Source organism: Rhea pennata, chromosome 5 (assembly GCF_028389875.1).
Source record: "Rhea pennata isolate bPtePen1 chromosome 5, bPtePen1.pri, whole genome shotgun sequence".
Classification (NCBI taxonomy): Eukaryota; Metazoa; Chordata; class Aves; order Rheiformes; family Rheidae; genus Rhea; species Rhea pennata.
This window is the reverse complement of record NC_084667.1, coordinates 54797401-54817086: the sequence shown is the minus strand read 5'-3', so window position 1 is coordinate 54817086 and position 19686 is coordinate 54797401. Positions and strand designations below refer to the sequence as shown.

Sequence of the window (19686 nt, the reverse complement as noted above, 5' to 3'; positions counted from 1 at the left end):
GTATGTATGGTTGACTGGTTGCTGTGACTAAACTCTGTAGTAGCCATTTCCTTGACAGCCACTTTTTTCATCAGTTTTTATCATATAGGCAACTGATTATTTTACTCTGGAGTTGGCGTAGGCTTTCTTGCACATTATGGCAACATAAAGGATCACAGGATGTTTGAAACTGTAATACTCTGTATTTGTAGTTGGGGAACTACAAATAATCATCCCACCAGCAGCTGGAAATGTTTCAGCCACAGCTACTTTTTCTATTACTCAGCTGTATACTGATGGCTCTCTGCAAGGAGAGGATTCTGTAGTACAGGCAGTCTTCTGAGGGCATCACAGGCCTCTATAAAATAGTAATAATGCCTAGTATTCCTGTAATGCCTTCTACCAAAGGATATATGGACAACTTCACTGAGTAATTGTGCATTACTGTGCACAAATAGTATATCATTAGGCTCTGATGGCAGAATAGGCTAGAAATCAGGATTAACATTCCGTTATTAATGTTCAATTAAAATTACAGCATTAATTTCTTGCAAGTAGAATTTAGAGGAGGTAGAATTTATCCAGGATACTCAGGTTAGCATCTCTACCACATGGAGATGCTTCTTAAGAGAGTCTTAGACATAGCCTAAAATCTGCATCAACCCATAAACTCTGTCATGTTTACATCCTCCTGTAAATCCTGGCTTTCCTTGTGAAATACTCTAGCGAATGATCTCCAGCATCACTGATTTGTGTCATGGAAGGCAATAAAAGCATAAGATATGTATTGCCTAAATAGCAGGTGGTCTTTACTAAGAAAGTTGGGTGTTTTTGTTTCTTGATTTCATACCCTCTTGAGTGTTCCTAAATGCAGAGTATAGTAGTGCAATCACTGGTAAAATCACTTCTCAGGAAAGTGATTTCAGGAAGAAGCCTAGTCTGGAATTTGCTAAACTTCTTCAATGATAAATTTCAGAAAACCATTTTTTCTTGCCGTTCCTAGGTTAATAACCTAGGCTAATAACTGTAACAGTCTGTTACACTGTTCCTTGAGCAGCTGGGACAGTCATTTCATATTATTTTCATGTCTTTGCTCCTGACTTAGCCAACGTAGCAATGAGAAGGAGGTCAGTTTTCAGAAATCAGGATTAAAAATTACTACAGTAATTTTTACATTGGAGAGGAAGGCTTCTTACTGTCAAAACCCAGATATACCTAATATTTGAAATCATGTGTTTGTGAGTAATTATAGTGAACTTCAGATTGTGTTGCAATTACCTTGATAGGCACAGCAGGTAATGAATATACAAATGTAGTCTAGTTTTTTCTTGTGAAAACCTAGGACAATACTAATGACAATGCCTTTTAAGTGGAATTTAACTGTATTTCTATGGGCAGAATTGAGTAAAGAATTTGAATACATGTTGGTTGGGTTTTGGTGAGTAACTGAATTGTACAAATACTCATGCGTATTTCAATACTGAGTGGCCTGGAAGATTCAGGATACCTCTCCAGCTGAAGAATGAGGTGATGAAAGGAGTTTGATTTTCAACCTACAGTGGTTGGATTATGATTTTATTTTTCCCCATTCATGCTTTACCAAGGTTCTGAAATTAAACTCTGTGTTAGTTAATCACCATCACTTTGCTGGCAACAGATGTCAGAGCCTTGCTGGAATATGGAGTTTGTTCTGCAGACAATTTGTTTTTCACTCTGTATCTATGGGTTTTGAGCACAGGTGGTCATCAATAAGATATGGCAGTCTGCTCTCTCCAGAATGTCAGTGCCAACACAAAAACACGGTGAGAGAGATAGATTGCCTTAGTATATGCCACAGCTCCTTCAAAGAATGATTGTACCGAAACCTAACAAAAATCAAGGACCCTTCGAAGACTGAGCAGTCACTGAATGGTGTTGAGTTGTTACTGGCTGCCTGTTTGCTGTACAGTGATAATGGTTAATGGATGACATTTTTTGGTACATCACACTCACATACTATTACGGCCATGTAGGAAATCTTTTTAGTAAATGTTGGAGGAGGAGGATTTTATTTTCTTATTAAAATGACTATTGAAACAGAAACTTTCTGGACAAACCGATTCATATTTTTAATGAGAAAAAATTTTTCAGAAAAGATTTGGGCAATTTAATAGGAAAGGTTTTAAAGATGTAATTGATGATCCTTAACAACGGAGAAGACATACTGACAAACAGCCAACAGCTGAAAGCCAGATTCAAGTCCTTGATTTGCTATTGCTCTGTCTGGCCAACTGAATAGTTGTCTTTACAAAGCAGAGCAGCTCCAAAAAGGAGAGAATGAAAGATACCAACTCTCTATGGCTTACCCCTCAGTCACTTGCTTGAGGAAGAAGATGCCTGGTTCAAAGACCCTTTTCTGTGATACCCATTCCCAGAGAGGTTTCTGTTGTGCGTGAGTTCTGTGTTTTGGTTCTTATTTTCAGAAAAGATTTCAAGATTCTTTAATTCCTGATGGGAATTAAATTATACATTTCACTGCTTCCTTCTGCCCTTCCAAATTTTTTGAGAAACAGAAACACTGTCTTCTGACCAGTCTTAATAATTTTGAAAAACGACCTGATATAAGTTAATCATGTCACCTTTGAACTTGTGTACCATGGCTTTTATAATGATAGTAAAACATAAAGCACTGTATAGTATTGCATGGAACAGTTTTTGTAGCAGGCAGAAAGGCTTGTGGCAGAGTGTCCGGACAGGAATAAGTGAGGAGAGAATGAGCAGACATGAATTCTAGAACAGAATACAACGCTGCTAGGGAAAGCAAATGCTGCTACCACGAAAGAATGAAGGAAGGAAGGGAGAAAGGGTAGAAGGGAAGAAGAAATGGAAAGGGTTTTAATTTCCCCAAATGGATATAAAACAAAGAATAAATATGGATCCCAGTCTGAGTCAGGAATATACCAAAGTTATGAGAGTTTCTTCTGGGATTTTCATTCAAACTGTTATAGATCTTTAACACAGTTTTGATCCATATTTTGTTTAGCTTCAAAGCAATCCAAGATTTTAAATGTTTGAATCTGCTATTTAAAGTCAGGCTTTTCTTCAATTTCTTTAGTTATCTGACCAGAATTTATTTATCCTAACTCAAAACTTATGAATATGTTTCATTTAATTCCCTTTTAAAACAGACAAAAACACATGTTGGAAACTGCTTACGCAATAAACCTGTCTATAGTGATATATGGTGCAAAATATAGCACTATAAAAACCCAGATGTCTTTAAATGTACAGTTATGAGCTCATGGTTCAAACAGCAGTTTATAGATTAAGTCTGTTGTGGTAGAAAACAGATAGCTGTCTTCTTGCATTTCCAAGCAAGACTAATGTTTCTAAAACATTACAGAAAACACCTACAGAAGACTGTTACTTCTCCTTCCTTTTACTTCTGAGAAATGTTTCTTTTGCTGAGCCAACTGGTTGGGATTTCTTGGCTAAAAAGTGTCTTTCTTAATGAAAAAAAATGTTGCCTCAAAGAAATGATGTAAGTAGAGTGTAAGAGCACACAATTGTCTTATGCAGCATGCCTGGACATGCTCTTTTTTTTTTTTTTAATACATATGTTATAAATTAAAATCTCTGAGCAATATGCCAGCCATTCAGGAATCACCTTTATGTTTGATCCATTTAACCAGATTGGTGTAGTATCGCTTTGAAAATGAACTTGCAACTCACCCAGAAAAAACAAGAACAGGGCTGTTTGGAAAGTGCTTAAGTTTTAAACCACTGCTAGTCCAGCTTAATTACTTGACTCTATTACTTACTATAAATCTCTACAAGGAATGAAGACCTTGAGAAGATAACTACTTTTGCTTGTTTATCTGCCCACGAGGCAGATCCTCATGTCCCAGCTCCTCGTGACTTGAAAATTTCAGCATTTACTAGAATTAAAAAAAAGCCTTATTTGCCTAAGCAAAGGGGAAGAAATAAACAAACAAAGCAGTCTTGATTCTAATAGATGGAGACATCAGAAATGTCTGATGAAAATTATCTTTCATCTGTTTGTACAAGTAAAAATGTGGAGACCAGAAAATAAGTGGTAGATAGCAGAGAAGATGGAGGCCCCCTGCTAGATCACCCCATCTCAGGGGCTGATATGATAATGGCTGGGACAGGGCTGCATGTATAGCATGATTGCACAGATGAACATATATTTTACTTCTCTGACAAGATACTAATAAATACATATCTTTGCATGTGTCTGTGTATGTGTGTATATATATACACATATACATATATATATATAGGGAGAGAGAGAGAGAGAGAAGGGAGAACTTCCACAGAGCAAACATTTCCTGGTCACTTTTAGTGCCACAGACTGTGTGTCTGCCATTTTCTGTTTACTCTGTGAGAAAGTGGTTTGTGTGTTTACAGTGCCCAGCCCTGGAAGCAACAGGCACCACCATGCCGCACAACTTTCTGGGTGATGCCAAGGAGAACTGCCTTCTGTGAGCTGACTGTAGCAGAGTGCAAACTGATCATGCACAGGGGACATGTGGAAGGGCTCTCCAGAGTGCGAACCTGGTCTGAAGGGTTTGATTTATATGGCTCAGTCTAAAGGAATAAGCCTCTATCCTTGAGTTCAGAGATAAAAGATTTTTAAGGAGATGAGCCCATTATAATAAATAGTGTGATGACATTTGTTATATTGGTTGTAAGAATTATTGGATGAAATTCAGCATCAAGCTCAAGCTGTACAGTTATATAATTTAAATCTATCTTGGATCATATTTTGTACCCCACAGCAAAGTTTACCTGTGATGGTAGTTAACAGCACTCCAACTGCAAAGATTTCTGACCTTCCTGGCTAGGGAAAGAGCAAAAGAAATGTTTCAGTGATGCAGCAATCCTGGGAAAACAAGCATTTCACAGGTCCTATCTTCTGGCTCCTGGACCAGGATTCAAGCTAGGAAAAGGATGTGGCTACCCTATCATCATCAATAAGTAGAGTAATCTTGAGTTAGTTCTTGCAGTGTCCTTTATATGGGTTTTCACCTGACCTCACAGGAAGCTGGATCGGGGAGTTTAGATCTGAACTGGATCTTGCACAGGTGTCAAAGTCAATGAGGGGGAAGGAAAAAATACAGTCAAGGATTGGTGAGGCGTGGGATGGTTCATTTGGGAATCACTTATATTAAACTGGCCAGAATTGCTTATCTCTACTAACACATCTGTAAGATCTCATCGGCTATAAGTTACTACTCTGCTGATGTTGATCGCATTGTGGCCATTCACTTCAGCTTAGGATCTGTCCTGTGTGGTTTATTCTATCACTTTGTTTACCTTGAACTGCCTGTTTTCTTGACTTGCTGTTTGTTCCAGTCTACCAGCTAGGACCTGGAGTACAGTTCTGCAGGTATTACTATACTGTCTACTATGTCTATATTACACTGATGACCAGAGGTTTCAGTGAGGCTCAATGTTCAGGACCTGAGCAAGCATAAAGAAAGGCTTTTCCTCCAGGAGCTTATAGTTTAAGCAGAAGCCAAATATAGTACAGAAAGTGTAGAATACAGCCTGAGACAGGGGAAGACTACTGGAGAAGGAGATGAGAGATGCTTATGGAGCTAATCTAAAACTGAATGACATACAGCAACATGTCTGTCTTCCCACTTCTTTTTTAAGGATCATGTTCTACCTTTGAATTGTGAAGACTTCACAGTTGTTTTTCATAAAAATACTCAGAAGATCTGATGAAACACTTCCAGTTCACTAGTCTGCCCCTTATCAGTAGTTTATCATTTGCATCAGGAGGTGGCTTGAGCTGTTGCTTTGGTGCATGTATGCGGGAAAAGAGCTCAAATCCCCTTTCTGGAGGGGAACCAGCTGCCCTTGTTTTGTGCCTTGTGGCACTTCAGGGCAGCAGCCTTTCAGTGAGTCACTTAGCTGACAGGAGGTCACACTGCCACGGCAAAGAAACAGAGCACTGCCAGAGGCACAAGGAAGCAGGTCCCAAAGAATATGCCCCCAGTGTACTTCCTTCTGCCAAAGCAGAAAAACTGCAGAAGGAAAAACACCTATGGCTAGTTCTGCTTCTTAACACGCTGTTACAGATGTGTTAATATCAAAGACACCTCAATGTTTAACCATAGCTTGCTCTCCTTTGTAGAGTTCACTTGCAGTCTCAGCTAATGTGATTGTGAGAAACTGGTTTTTGTGCTTTGACAACTCCATTCTCTAGAATTAACCATAACCTGAAGCCTACCTTTATTTCCAACACTATCACCATATTTGCATACCTTAATGTGCAAAGCTCATTACTTTGGAGATTTCTTTGGAGAGATCGGAAAAACAAGCCCAACTCTATAGAATCCAGCTGAGGATTTAACATATGGGGGTAAGAGTAAATAGCAAAGCAGGGGAAGTAAGTCAAATCTACCACTTCAGGGGAATGCATACTTTTAGGAAACACTGTCTCTGTCGAGAGATCTGATGCATCTTAGCTACTTTCTGACTGAGCAGCTCTGCTGCAGTCGAGAGACCTGATGCATCTTAGCTACTTTCTGACTGAGCAGCTCTGCTGCAATGTCTGAATACATTGGAGTTTACTTATGATCAGACTGAAGACAGCATACTATCAGCAGGCAATGTTACTCCTGTGTTTGTTTAGTCTTTATCCTACTTGTGTCTGTTCTCCAGTATTTAACTCCTCAGTTCTTTGGGTCTTACACTGGGGTTTTTGACCATGACCTGAGTTCCTCAGCCCCAGTGTGCTACTGTTAGTGCTAAGCAAATGATATATCACCACTGTGATGGTCTCCAGTGGGTGCAAGGAAACTTTGTCTTCATGTGTCTGAAGACAGCAGCAGGCAGAGGCTGAGTTTACAGTATTCTTTCTGGGCTGCACTCATCCTCCTTGTTTTCCTGTTACAGTTATGCCTACCTATCTGAGGACTATCACAGTACAAGTTTGCTTTCTCTTCCCTCCATTCCAGGCTATCAGTTCTTGTGAGGTCTTTTATATGGGTTTTCATCTGACCTCATGGGCAGCTGGATCAGGGAGTTTGGATCTGAACTGGATCTTGCACAAGTGTCAAAGTCAGTGAGGGAGAAGGAAAAATGCAGTCAAGGATTGGTGAGGTGTGGGATGGTTCACTTGGGAATCACTTAGATTAGACTGGCTAGAATTTGGTGAGAAACTGTGCCCTTATGCTGCATGATATCCACTTTTTTGCCAGATTAATTGCTTGCTAGGTTGGTATGATTTCAGGCTTAGACCTGAAAAGCATCAGAACCAGTAAGAGACGGAGAGCAGCCAGTTTTAGTGTGGTTCCACAGCAGCCTAAGCAGGACATCTTGCTCTCTTCTGAACTACCCAAGGGCAGTTTGTTGTTAAATGTTCCTCTCACCTTTGCTTACTCTGCACTGACAGAGTAAGTGCAGGCAGCCTGTGTGGCTGAATTAACCAAACAGCTGCACGTGCTTTTAAGCCCTCTACTTGCCCACTTGCGGCTTTGTGGTGCTATCTTATGAACAGCGCCTCACCTAGGGAAAGCGGGAACGGCATTCCTTCATCTGCATAGGAGCAGCATGGCTCCTTGGAAGCTGAGTGCAAACTGAGATCACAAGCTAGTCTCCTTCTCTGCTCTACCCCCATGGACAAGCTATATCATTTCGCAGTGCAAGGTTCACCAAAGGATGAATATACCCATAGCTGTGCTATGTGTCTTTTGATCTCACAAGATGAAGTCCTATGTGGCAATAACAATTTAAAGTATTACTGTCTCATCTCCTCCCAGTCTGCCCCTGCCATGTGTAACCATTTTTGCACCATAGCAACTCTTTCCCTGGTGCCACAGCAGCTATTTGTATGGCCACCCTATTCAAGAAATAGGTACACTTTAAGCAAAGTTTCTTTCCGCACTGCATTTAACCTTTCCCTGATCTGCAACACAGTGTCTTGGCACAAGCAATGTCAGCAAGTGAGTGGGGGGAGAGGGAAGCAGAGAAAGAGCAACAATACTGTAAATCCCTATTGTCGCCAAAGACTTTGCTCTAGGAAATCATAGCCTCATTAGTGCTGGGGTCTGACAGAGAATGGCTGAAATGGTTATTATCTCCCAGCAGTTTTCTTTGCCCCTCTTGTGTATCAAGGTATGCTAAAATCAGATGTGGTTTAACTGAGTACACCAGGCAATACAGAGGATCAGCAAATTCAGAGAGGGGGATACCTTGCTGAGGGCAGATGCCGATTCAGCCATCTAGCTGCAGTTAGCTGTGGTTGTGAGTCAGCACCCAAAGACTTTAGTGTAGGATTTGATTCTTTAATAACAGCCTGTTAACCTAGAGTTATTATAGTTATAAAAATTTGGCTAAGAAAAGGTTTAGTGCTGTTTGTTTACACTTATGTATCAGCCAGGCAGAGATAAATTTTTTCATCTCTTATATGTTTAAAATTTGAAGTGTGCTAAATGCAAGGAGGAAGAAAGATCAGCCTTTAGAAAACCAAAGAAAACATTCAAAAGTATAGAGGATTGATTGAGACAGAGCTTTTTAAAAAAACATAAGTAACAGTGGAACAAGGCTGGCTTGTATATAGCTTTTAACAAAAAGTTGAGTTTTTAGCTAAATGATATCTTGACATTATTTTCATTTTTAAAAAAACTTTATATTGAGTAATGTTCCTAATGAATGTGGGTGTACTATTGTTGTTGATTTGGCTATGGGGAACACATTTGTTTTAGAAGCAAAATTCTATTTTTTGGCCAATTTTGCTAGACTTGCAGTAAGATTTTTATTCCTAATGTGACTTTAAATGCAGTGAGATTTGAGTTCCTAAGTGCCTTTTGGCCCTTTATTTCCATTAAAAAGAGATCATCAGGGACTGACTATTCTTAAACAATGAAATGTAGACTCTTCATATTGTGTACTAAAACTTCTCCTAAATTCCTCCTGTCTTCTGCCTGAAAAAAGACTTCAAGTATTACAGAGCTCTGAGAATTTTTAAAGCTATGTCCCAGTGGAATGATGAGATCCTTAATTCAGGAAACTCTAACTCATTAAGAAAGCCAATTGTTAGTTGGATTGTCAGTACAAAATGTTCAGGTAACTCTGACTAACTCTCTCAGTCCTGTTCTGGCACGTACGGACTCAGTGGAAAACCTGACAAAGATTTTCTGGAGGTGTCTCTGTTTTGGATAATCCAAAGACATAATTAGGTACATTTACCTTTTCTCTTTGTATTTGTGCTACTCAACCCAACAGCTGTGAAGAAAATATATTTGGAAGTCTATGAATGATTCTTAGGAGCAAAGATGATTCTCTTTAATTTTTTTTCTCTCTTGTACATTGGCAACTCTTGCACATTTTCAGAGAACAGCAGGCAAGATAAAAATCATATGACTGATGTTACTCAATATCCTGATACTTCCGTCTTAGAGATACTGCTCTAGAAATGGGCATCTTTCTAGCCAGCTCTCTTCTAACTTCTGTAAGAGAATGTGTGCAGTTACTCAAGATAAAAATACAGTTTTAGAAGGTGATATGTGTAAGACTGCTTACAATATCTTAAAAATAAGGATTCTGATGACAAACTGAACAGTTCTCACGCCATGCTGCTGTAGAACCTTTTATTATTATAATCATAAGAAAACTGGTTAGTATACTGAGCAATGAAAAATGAGTGGCTAAATTTGTAAAGCAGATATGTTAGCCTTTGGTCTTTAAGTTATATCATCCTAATTACAATTCCAGTTCTAAGCTCTTCTTTATTGTTATCAGCATCTTATAAATCATGTTCCTACTGTACTTTTTCATTTGGATATAGATGTTAGTAGGGAACAGATGATGGTTTTTAAAAGTCATCCTAAACTTTTCTGTATTACATAAGACATAACTTTAAAGGCTTTGTCTTTGTTGTTCAGTCGGTATAGACAAGACAGGTTACTAGTGTAAGGTATACATACAAACACACCTCCTGCCCCATAAAGTTTACAATCAAAATAATAAACACAGAGAAAATGAGACATACGCAGAAGTACAGGAAGGAATTGCTTCTGCTTTTTTCTCAACTACTTGATAGGTAATTTCTGACCTGAAAATGAAGTTAGCTGTTTGTACTTTCAGTTCTTTTGTGAGATAAAGGAAAAGGTGTCCGGGGATTTAAATTAAGATTTTAAATCTTAATTTAAAAGATTAAATGGCTTCCTGACAGAACAGACCATTGCCCTCGATAGCCCCTACACCGGACAGTCAATGGGGCAGGTGAAAAGCCTTCTGTTGGATACCTTCAAATAAAGCGTTTTTTTATTTCCCTGTAAATGCTACACCTCTGCAAAACCTGCCAAGCTACGAAACTGTATTAGCAGCAATTATTCTATTCCTTCTTATTCCTGAAACATTAACAACAACAGCTCTTTTGTGATTGAACAATGAACATATTAAGAATTCAATAAGTTTTTTCCTAAAAGCAACAAACTACTGAATTTAAATAATGAGACCTTTTCATATTAAAGAGATGCAGAAACACATACCTTGATTGCAAATATGCCACAGCACGGGTACAAGTGGATGAAGTGCAATACTTCCTAGAGAACAGCCAAGCCCTTTCTGCCGTATGAATGAGTCTAACTTCTGCTTTTCTGCCGCTCCCTCAGAGAACAGACCCATCCCCCTGTTGATGACATCATATTCCTGGATTTCTCTCTTACTGTGCTTTATTTCAAAAGCAAAGTTTGTCTGCTGTGTCCAGTATAAGATCACTGATACTTGACTATGGGTGATAAACAATGCAAATCAAGCTAAAATACTGATGTGCCACAGCATGTGTATAAACAGTCGTGTGTGTTTGCACAAGAGCCTTCAGAAACATTACATACACTCGCACAAAACCTTGGTTCTTATTTTGATGATGGTCTTTTTTTAACTGTTGTTAGACATGATCAAGAGCTAAGGGAGTCAGCTTCTTGCTGGATTTGGATCTATAAAACAGCCCAAATCAAATACCTCATTTAGAATCTTAAATACTTGTATTTCATGTGAGAAATCTACTGTTTATACTTCTGGAAAATAAAGAGTGTTATTCTTCCTTGGCAGAAGTCTCTGTCCACTCAGTCTGCTACAAGTTTTAGGTAGCACTTACATAAGACCAAAGTTTCTCCAAGGTCTTGGACCAGATACCTGTACAAAACAGAATTACATCCAAAGAACAGAGCCATTTTTTATACCACAATAACTTTTTTCTGGATTTGAGAAAATAACAAATAGAGAACTCATTTTACAATGTTTATGAAGGAAACTTCACTGCTTTTCCTCTATTATTTATGCAATTAAACTGAAATCTGAAATGTAGCCATGGTTGCAGCATCCTACACAAGGCATACATCTGCATTCAAAGCAGAAATGAACAGAGAACAGACTCTCCTCTCAGATACACACTCAGAATACTAATTCTGAAAATAAAATACACAAGAAAACATTTGGAGCTATTCATGTTATAAATTCTCTGTGTTGTGATCAATGGTGTCTACTAGAAAAAGTATTTAGCCCCTGCTTTCCATTAGTTCTTCATCTGTAGTTCTAGAACACTGTTTTCACTTTAAACTTTCCCAATAGGCACAACTGTTTTGTTTTCCAGTCATTTTCCTTTTTATTTATTTATTTATTTATTTATTGACACTGTTGTACTAGATGCTCAGTGTATTTTTACTGCTAGGAGTTAAATCATTGATCCTAATACTTTCCTTTCTCTCTCTCTCTTCTTTTAAATCCTTCTCTTCCTGAATAAAACCTAGTGTGCTGGAAACATTTTAGAACTCTCTCTGGGATTTCTTTCGTGTTTGAATATGGATCTAGTCAGAGCATTAACACAATTTTGCAAATACCTTGCAGCAAATTTTACTTTAATTTCCAAATGTCTTTTGCTTACATGTAGGAAGGACTCTGCTAACTCATTTGTATTAGGGAGATAAGATCTACCTCTAATGTGATCTGCTCAGTTAAACCGCAGGAATGTAAACAACTTCTCAAAGAGCAGTTGAAAAATGTTCTGCAGTCTTTTCAGGGTGCTGAAGCAGGTGTTGGAAGTAGGTAACCTGCTAGGGACACTTGTTGCTGAAAGGAATCACGATCACATGAATGCATGTGATCATCTCAAGAGGTTTAGAGAGGTTTCTCACCCTGCAAAGAAGGAACCATTGCTGGTTGAGGGATGTGAGGCAAATAATAAATGCAAAAGCCAGACTTCATATGCAGTTCAATTATCCAGGCATTTGCAGTACTTCAGTCAATATTCTCTTCAAATTTAAGTAACAAAGTGATAAATCATAGGATCTTCAATATTTTAGCATAAAGCTGAATTTAGGCTCAAGTAGATAAGCAAAATTTCCCATTTTCTCCCCTACAATATTCTAGTGTTGGAGAGAACTCTTGTCTGGATGGCTGCAGGAGGTCACAGCTGAGAGCCATAACATCTAATTGTGAAAGCTTTAATTGCTTTGAGCTGGGTTACAGGTGAGGGTTCTTCCTTAGTTAACATTTCTCTAGAAAACTGACAGAGAACATATCTGAAAATCAGACTGTTATTTCCAGGCAACAAAGAGTGAGTAAAAAGTAAATGGGGAAATAGGTTGCTCTGGTAATTTTTCAGGACTGTTCTTACTCCATTACTTACTGGGGGAGAAAATCTTGTTTAGCAATATTGCTGATTAATTGCTCGCATTTTGCAAGTATGTTTTGTTTTTTCCCACCTTACTCATAGAGCTTTGACTGTCCTTGCATCCCTGGTTTGAGAAAAGGGAGGAGGTCAGTAGTCCTCTGTGGATTTTTGAAGAGGCACTACAACTCTGAGCACTGGTGTTTGAGCAGAACTCCCTGAAGAGTGGAGCTAGGTGTTACGTTCTTGACTGTGTAAGTAAGAGAAGCTGTGGTCAGATGTAGAACATCTGCTCCAGTGTGCTTGTGCATGGGTGCACTGCACTGGTCAGACTCCTGGTGAAAGCTAAGTCTACATATCTGATTTCCCTTCCAAATTCGGTGTTTTGCCCAAGATTTAATGATTTAAATCAGTAACTGAAGCGATACGAGTATCTTCTGTACGTAGGACACCGATTAAGTTCCTTTTCTCTGTCCTAGACTGAGTTTGTGTACTTAGACAGTTTCTGCCAGCAGTGAGGTTTTATGTATCATCTGTTTATAAGCTGCTTGGTATGCCTTTGAGTGTAAGCAACCCTCCCTTTTGGTCAAGTACATTTTTCTGGAATGATAAGAACAGTTTTTTTGTTTTCTAAGTGTTTCTGGCCATTTGAAAAAGGAGTGTTCTGTTTATTTTAACTCTTTATTCTTTGATCTATATGGACATATGCATTCAGTCCTACAATTGAAGAAGCTTAGTACTTTTTTTCTTGGGGGGCAGAGGGTGAAGGTTGACTTAATCAGCATTCAGAGGAAGGTATACGTTTCTGAAGGCCTGCACACCTACTTATATTTTAAAAGCCTTTTAATGAGATGAAAGGTGACTACAGGTGCAAAGAATATCAGCAGAGAAACAAAGACAATGCTGCTGGAAGTGTTTGCAGCTTACTTACCAGAGGAAACACCCTTCTGTTTTAAAAGCCAGTCTTCCATACATGATATCATATTGGTACACGGTCAGAATTAGACATCTGCTGTGCTGTGAAGGAACAGTATTTGTCTTTGGAAGTAGTGGAATGAATCACAAACTACTCCTTTGTGAGCCTATACAGAGGAAAGGCTAATTCCATAGCACGGAGTGCCTTTATGATACTCTTTTCGCAGAAAAAATGTTTCAGATTGGTTATACAGAGACTGAACCTGCAGTGGATGAGCCCAAGCAAATGAAACTAGATTGAATCAAGGAGGCAAGGGATCATGCTTTTCTACATCTCTTGTAAGTCAGCGCGTGCTGTAACAGGCAATGCTATTGGTACAAGAATATCTTATCTTTAAGATGCAGAAGTAGTGTGTGTTGTCTCTCTGCCCAGACATGCTGGAGGGAACATAGTAGTGGTTGTAACTCTTCTCTGCTTCTTCCTGGCAGTTTGGCAACATGTACAGGGAAGGGCTTATTATCTTCACAAGGAGCTGGCAGTTTATTGCCTTTCTCTGTGGCTCCCCAAGTAAGTGCCTGTTATGTGGGTTTACCCCCACAATAATGCCTGATATATCCCCTTACTGAGTGGTGACTGACTCTATAGCTTTTCACTGTATTCAGAAACAGTGTTAGTACTGCATGCATTTTTTTCCCCTTCCTAAACAGCTCTATCTGACTAAAAATCAAGCTTCTCAAGAGAGCATCTTTGCGTGCTCTATAAAGGATTAGCTCTGACATACATCACAGCAGGATGTTACAGCTTAGCTTGTGCTCTTCTGCTGTTTTGAGTTAAATGGTCATTCCCCCTCCTGCCCCTTTCCTTTGCAGACAGTAGGTGGAATTGATTATAATCACTTAGCAGCAGGGGGGAAATAATACTGTTTCAGTTTTCTTCTTTCAGTGCAGCTATTCTCGCAGTTACTGAAACTTTCCTGTAAATAGTGTTTCAGATGTGCTTCAGATTAGCCTCCTCCATTCAGGAAGGAAACATTTCTTCTCACTAAAATCATTCCTCCCCCACCCCTGGCTTACCAGAAACTCTAATACTTATGAGTTCCTCAATATCCTGTACAGTACTACTTACAAGGAAGCACTGGCAGAATTTAACTAAGGGGGTGTATCACTCTCTGTATCCAACTCTGCAAGTGTACAAACCATGCTGTATGCTGTAAAAATATATTTTTTTCTAGTGTCGTTTATCTTGCATTGAACATCCCCCAAGTTAACTGCTGAAGTTCATCACTATTTCACTTTCAACCACAGAATAAGGAAACTTTTAATCTCTGTGCACATCTGCAGACATGCTAGCATTTGTTGAAAATGGCCAATGTGTGCTGCTTTTTCCCTGAACTCCTTAGAGAGTTGAAGACTGGATTTAGTTGCTTTTTAGTGGTCTTTTAATTAATAAATGCATAATGCAAATACAGGAATCATGGTAAATTTGGTGTGTGTATATGTAGTGCAAGTGTAGTAGCTGTTTAAGATAACTGATGTGGAGTATCTCTAAGAATTGTTATGATAAGCCAATAGCACTGGTTACTGATGCCCCAAGTATGCGTGTAGGGAGAGTAGCTGTGTGATCTGCCCCTTGCAAAGAGAAGGGGTAAGACCGAAGCAACACGGCACAGGAATGAGTATAATAGTTTGGCAGGGGGAGGATGAGGAGAGGATTGTGTCCTCTGTTGCTCCTTTCAACCAATTTTCCCTACAGATGTTGATGAGTAGGTGAAAGAGTCTATTTCTCATATGCTTAAATGGCAGACTGAAGAAAGTCCTGCATAAACTCAAAGTAATGCTTCTATGAAAACCTACCAAAACAGACTGTTGTGATTCCAGTTGGAATGCTGTGGTGATTGGACTGTTTATGTTGTAAAAGCTAATGGATTTTCAATCAAAAGCAGCCATACACCTCAGGGGACAATATATTTTGTTCACGTCTGTCTTTCATCTTTTATATGAAAGCTCGGCTGACTTCCCAGATCTGATGAAACACAGCACTGGTAAGATAACTCAGATTCCGCCCCCCCCCCCCCCCCCCCCAGGCAGTCCTTATAAACATTCATTATACAGATCCATACATGCTGAACTCAAGGGAAATTCATATTTAGGTGCAATGTTATAACACAGACTTATCTGCTTTAAAGGATATTGATAAACTTACTGCATATACTGTGAATTAGCTAGCAACTTGCCTATGTGAAGTTTTCTGTATGTCTTTCCTTGGTTTATACTTCTTTTGCTCTTATCAGTATGTATGTACTACTGTCTTCCTTTGCAGCCTCATTTTGTCAGATGCCTGGTAGCAAATTTTCCCATCAACGCAAATCTCTGCCACTACATGGAATTATATTTTATTCTATTCCAGTACCTCTGCATGGTAGTTACTGCTTGGTGGGAGGCAGAGGAAGCACTGTTTAGCAGGAATGTATGTATTCTCTTCCTGAGGCTTTGAAATAATGCTGAAAGCTGACAGGTGGACAGTGGGAGGCTATTTGCCTCATGATCTCTTCTGCAGTGAGAAGTGCAAGCTTCTGAACTTCTCTGCAGTGCCATGCACTGATCCATCAGGTGGTAGGAAGAGGAGCTGCATCTGAACGGCACAGTCAAAATCTTAAAGTGTGAAATACGCTACAGTTCAAGACAGACAGACTACAGATAGGAGCTGCTAAATCTGGCCTCTGAATGTATTTTTTTAGGCTTTTACAGGTGAAAAAACATTGACATGTTATTCATGCTTTAAAACACATTATACCTTATGGTGAAAGAGTATTTAATGACCTTATAAACATCCTATATAAGAGGAGAAGCATTTTTCTTTTAAATATGTGGAGAAAATGTGGTATTGGGATTCTCCCCCGTGCTTGCCCCCAAGATCGAGTGTGGAGTATGTGTGGTGTTTTCTACCACCTCCCTGGGTATGTATTGTATTGGTTTCTTGACACATCCACGAAGCACTAATACGAACTATGAATTGTAGGGGAAGGGGTGGGTCTGATTTTTATAGCACTTTTGATATAGTTTGCTTAGTGGAGGTGTTGAAATTGGATACAAAGATGGCTTCCTGTAAGTATCTTACTGACTTCTGCTAAAATCAAGTGTGGAGGATGGGAGGACTGGGCACTTTGAGTGAGAAAAGTGAAGGAGGAAGATGATTTCTGGCATCAGGGTGGTGGCAAGTGGCTTAAGGACAGTACATGTTCGTCACCACAGGCAGGCTGGGTGCTGTATGTGAGGAGCTTGAGAATGGCTTAGACCTTTCCTGGGGCAATGTGTTAGTAATACAAAATGAGCTGAATAGCTATGTTCACCACTATGTAGCAAAGTCTAAAATATCTCAAGTTATGAAATACGAAGATTTGATGTCTATAGTAACTAAATTCAAGAATAATAGCTCTAAGTAGTGCTAGTATTTAACTGTGAAAACTTAGCTTTTTTTTGGGGGGGGGGTTCTTTTTGTTTTATTTTCAACTCTCTTATAGTGCTGCATGACTGACAGTGACTAATTCCTATTGCAGCTTGCATTATATATGAATCTGTTTTCTTGGATACCAACAGTATTGTCAATACTAGGTATTCCCTGCAATAACATGCTTGAGTTCCTTCCACATGTTAATTCTCTTCTGGGTGAGGTTAGGGAAAAGGACACAAGTCCGTTGAGTTGTGTGACATTGGTAGTGTCATAAAACTCCATGTGAGAGGGTAGAGAAGGGAAAAGTTATTTTTATTTTTAGATAAATTGTCTCTATTCTCTCATAATCAAATAGCTAGATAGGTGTATTGGAGTAGTCTGATTGGGATTATGTGTGTGGCATGGAGGATGAGGAATGCTGGCTGCTGAGCCTCTGCTGCGTCTTCCAAGTTCCTTCTCTTTGACAGTGATGGTCTAGGTTTGTACCTGTCATTTATACCTGTAACAGGCAACAGTTATTGTGGCATGATCTTTCATTTCAGAACTCTTGTTGGCTTCACCTATCGGAAGGCAAAATTGTTGCCTGTTTTCTTTTGCTTTCTCTTTGTGTATCTTCTGGCTACAGTCTTTCTGTTGGAAACACTAGGCTATAACTTTGCCATCCCCTTGCTATCAAAGCACAGGCCTTCTGCTGATGAGTCATCTCTGCCCTGATCTTAGTAAAAGCAGCACATTCTTTGGTGTTTACCAGTTTTATGGTGGTTAACTGTGCCTTGTCTAGCTTCTGAACTGCTTTCATAAACATGTCTTTCCATTTACACTGCGTTCAATTGTAATGTTTCTGTTACAAACAGCTCCACAGCTAGGCTGACTTAAGACTGACCAGTAGAGTAAGAGTTTTAAGCTATGCCCTTCATGTGTGATAAAACAAAATACTATAGTCCTTTATCCCTTTATCCTGAAGTTCTGTATTCTGAAGAGCCGCAGAGAAATAGTTTATCCAATATCAATATTTTCATAAACAGCTGGAAACAAAATATGCCCCCATCTGCTACTTAATGTTGTGTGTGTGGTTCTCCTCCCTCTCCCCCCCTCCCCATTTATTTTAGGGAATGAATTAGATGCACAAACCAAACAGTTGCTTTTGTGGACTTTGTTCCCTCCCTTCAGGAGAAGGCTGGAAGAAATGGAGTTGTTTCTAAAGGGAGTGTAGGGACAAGGGAAAACAAGAAAATACATCTTCCTACCATCTTAGGTAGTTTACAGCTCATGCTCTTTTCTAAGCCTTCTTTAGTGTATTATAATTTAGTCCTGCCAGTGTGAGAACTGAATGGAAGACCATCTTTGAAGCAGAACTAGACTGCTTTCATACCACTACCAAAGAAGGACCAGAGTATTACCTTTCCTCATAGCCATTCCTTAATTATTCATTTAAGGGTTATGTGAAACAGCTGGATAATCACATCAGGAATGGAGTGATCAGATGAATGCATCTGTCAAAGATATTTTCTACAGTTCTTCCCCTCCTACTCTTCATTGTTATGACAATTCAAGAGTAGACATTATGTGGGTAGAAATTTCTTCAGTTACATGTTTTACATGTGGCCAATGTAAACTCGTACTTTGCTTTTGCCCAGCTTGTAACAAGAAAAAAACATGGAGGGGGCAGGGAAAGAAAAACACCTAGATAACTCTCTTGATCCCTTTTCACAAATCTATTGGCAAGCGGCTTTTCTTTTCTTTGTTTGTGATCTGAAAGTATGCAAGAAACCTCACTAGAAATATGACTTCAGTGGAAATTTCAGCTAGCTTTTAAGCGACTTTAGATGTAATGTGTTGATTCCTATTTTTTTGGTATTGTTTAAGTTGGTTAAGTAGCTTCTAAAAACTAAACTATTCACACCCAGTTTCCTATTTTAGAAAGACCAGATCTTCATAAAAACAGTGTTGATTAATGTCGTTAGTAAAAATGAATTGTTTTGAGCTTTTTACCCGGAGTCTCAAATGCAGTGAACTGACAACCCTGTTGATAGCAAAAGCTGTCATTTGCCTTCAGAGGCAGATTTAAGATGAATAGGGCAGACTATGCTTCTGTAAGGATGCTGGCACAAGTTAGAACAGATGGAGGTTTATAAGGCTCAGTGAAAAAAGTAGCCACAGTCTCTTCTTTCCTGCAATAATGTTTTCCCTTTTTTCCCAACTTAGCTTTGAGGCATCTTCTAGAATTAAGGAGCAGTTTTTGAAGGGCTATGGGAAGAATCCTGATACTTTCAGGAAGTGCAGTATTTGATAGTGGTTTCTAAACTGAGATTATAAATACTCTCTACTTAATATGGCAGAAGGACAATAGATTTGAAGAAATACAAATTCATTGTTGAAACACATGTACTTGCATTAAGTAATAAAGCTCCCTTCCTTTATGAACTAGTCTGTATGAGTAGCTAAGTGAAATTTATTTTTTTATGAAACTCACTTGTTTTTTATTTTTTCATGTTGATTAGCAACTTTCCAGCAATTCTACAGTTTCTTCTTGTTCTATAATACCTTCTTTTATCAAGGTATAAATCTTTCTTATTTCATTAATCAGTTGCAGTGAGAACATGGTCAGGTTGAAATATATGTAAAGAAGATTAGGGCAGAACTGTAGGAAGAGAAGGTAACTGCAAAACTGATTTTGCTAATAATCTGAAGGATAAGGAAGGGAAGATAAATT

The 19686-nt window shown here is 38.9% G+C and overlaps 1 protein-coding gene across 4 annotated transcripts in view; it reads right to left on the bottom strand.

The window, feature by feature from the left end:
- Positions 1-10560, bottom strand: part of BDKRB2 (bradykinin receptor B2) — a 39752-nt gene extending 29192 nt beyond the window's left edge. Inside the window, exons 1-2 of one of the 4 annotated variants that reach the window (XM_062576626.1) lie at positions 10488-10560; positions 4771-4822 (exon numbers count right to left, since the gene is read on the bottom strand). The gene's annotated coding sequence lies outside the window, so the exon portion shown is untranslated. The remainder of the gene's footprint in view (positions 1-4770; positions 4823-10487) is intronic. The other 3 variants (XM_062576630.1, XM_062576627.1, XM_062576628.1) reach the window with 3 other exon arrangements.
- Positions 10561-19686: the final 9126 nt, after the last annotated feature.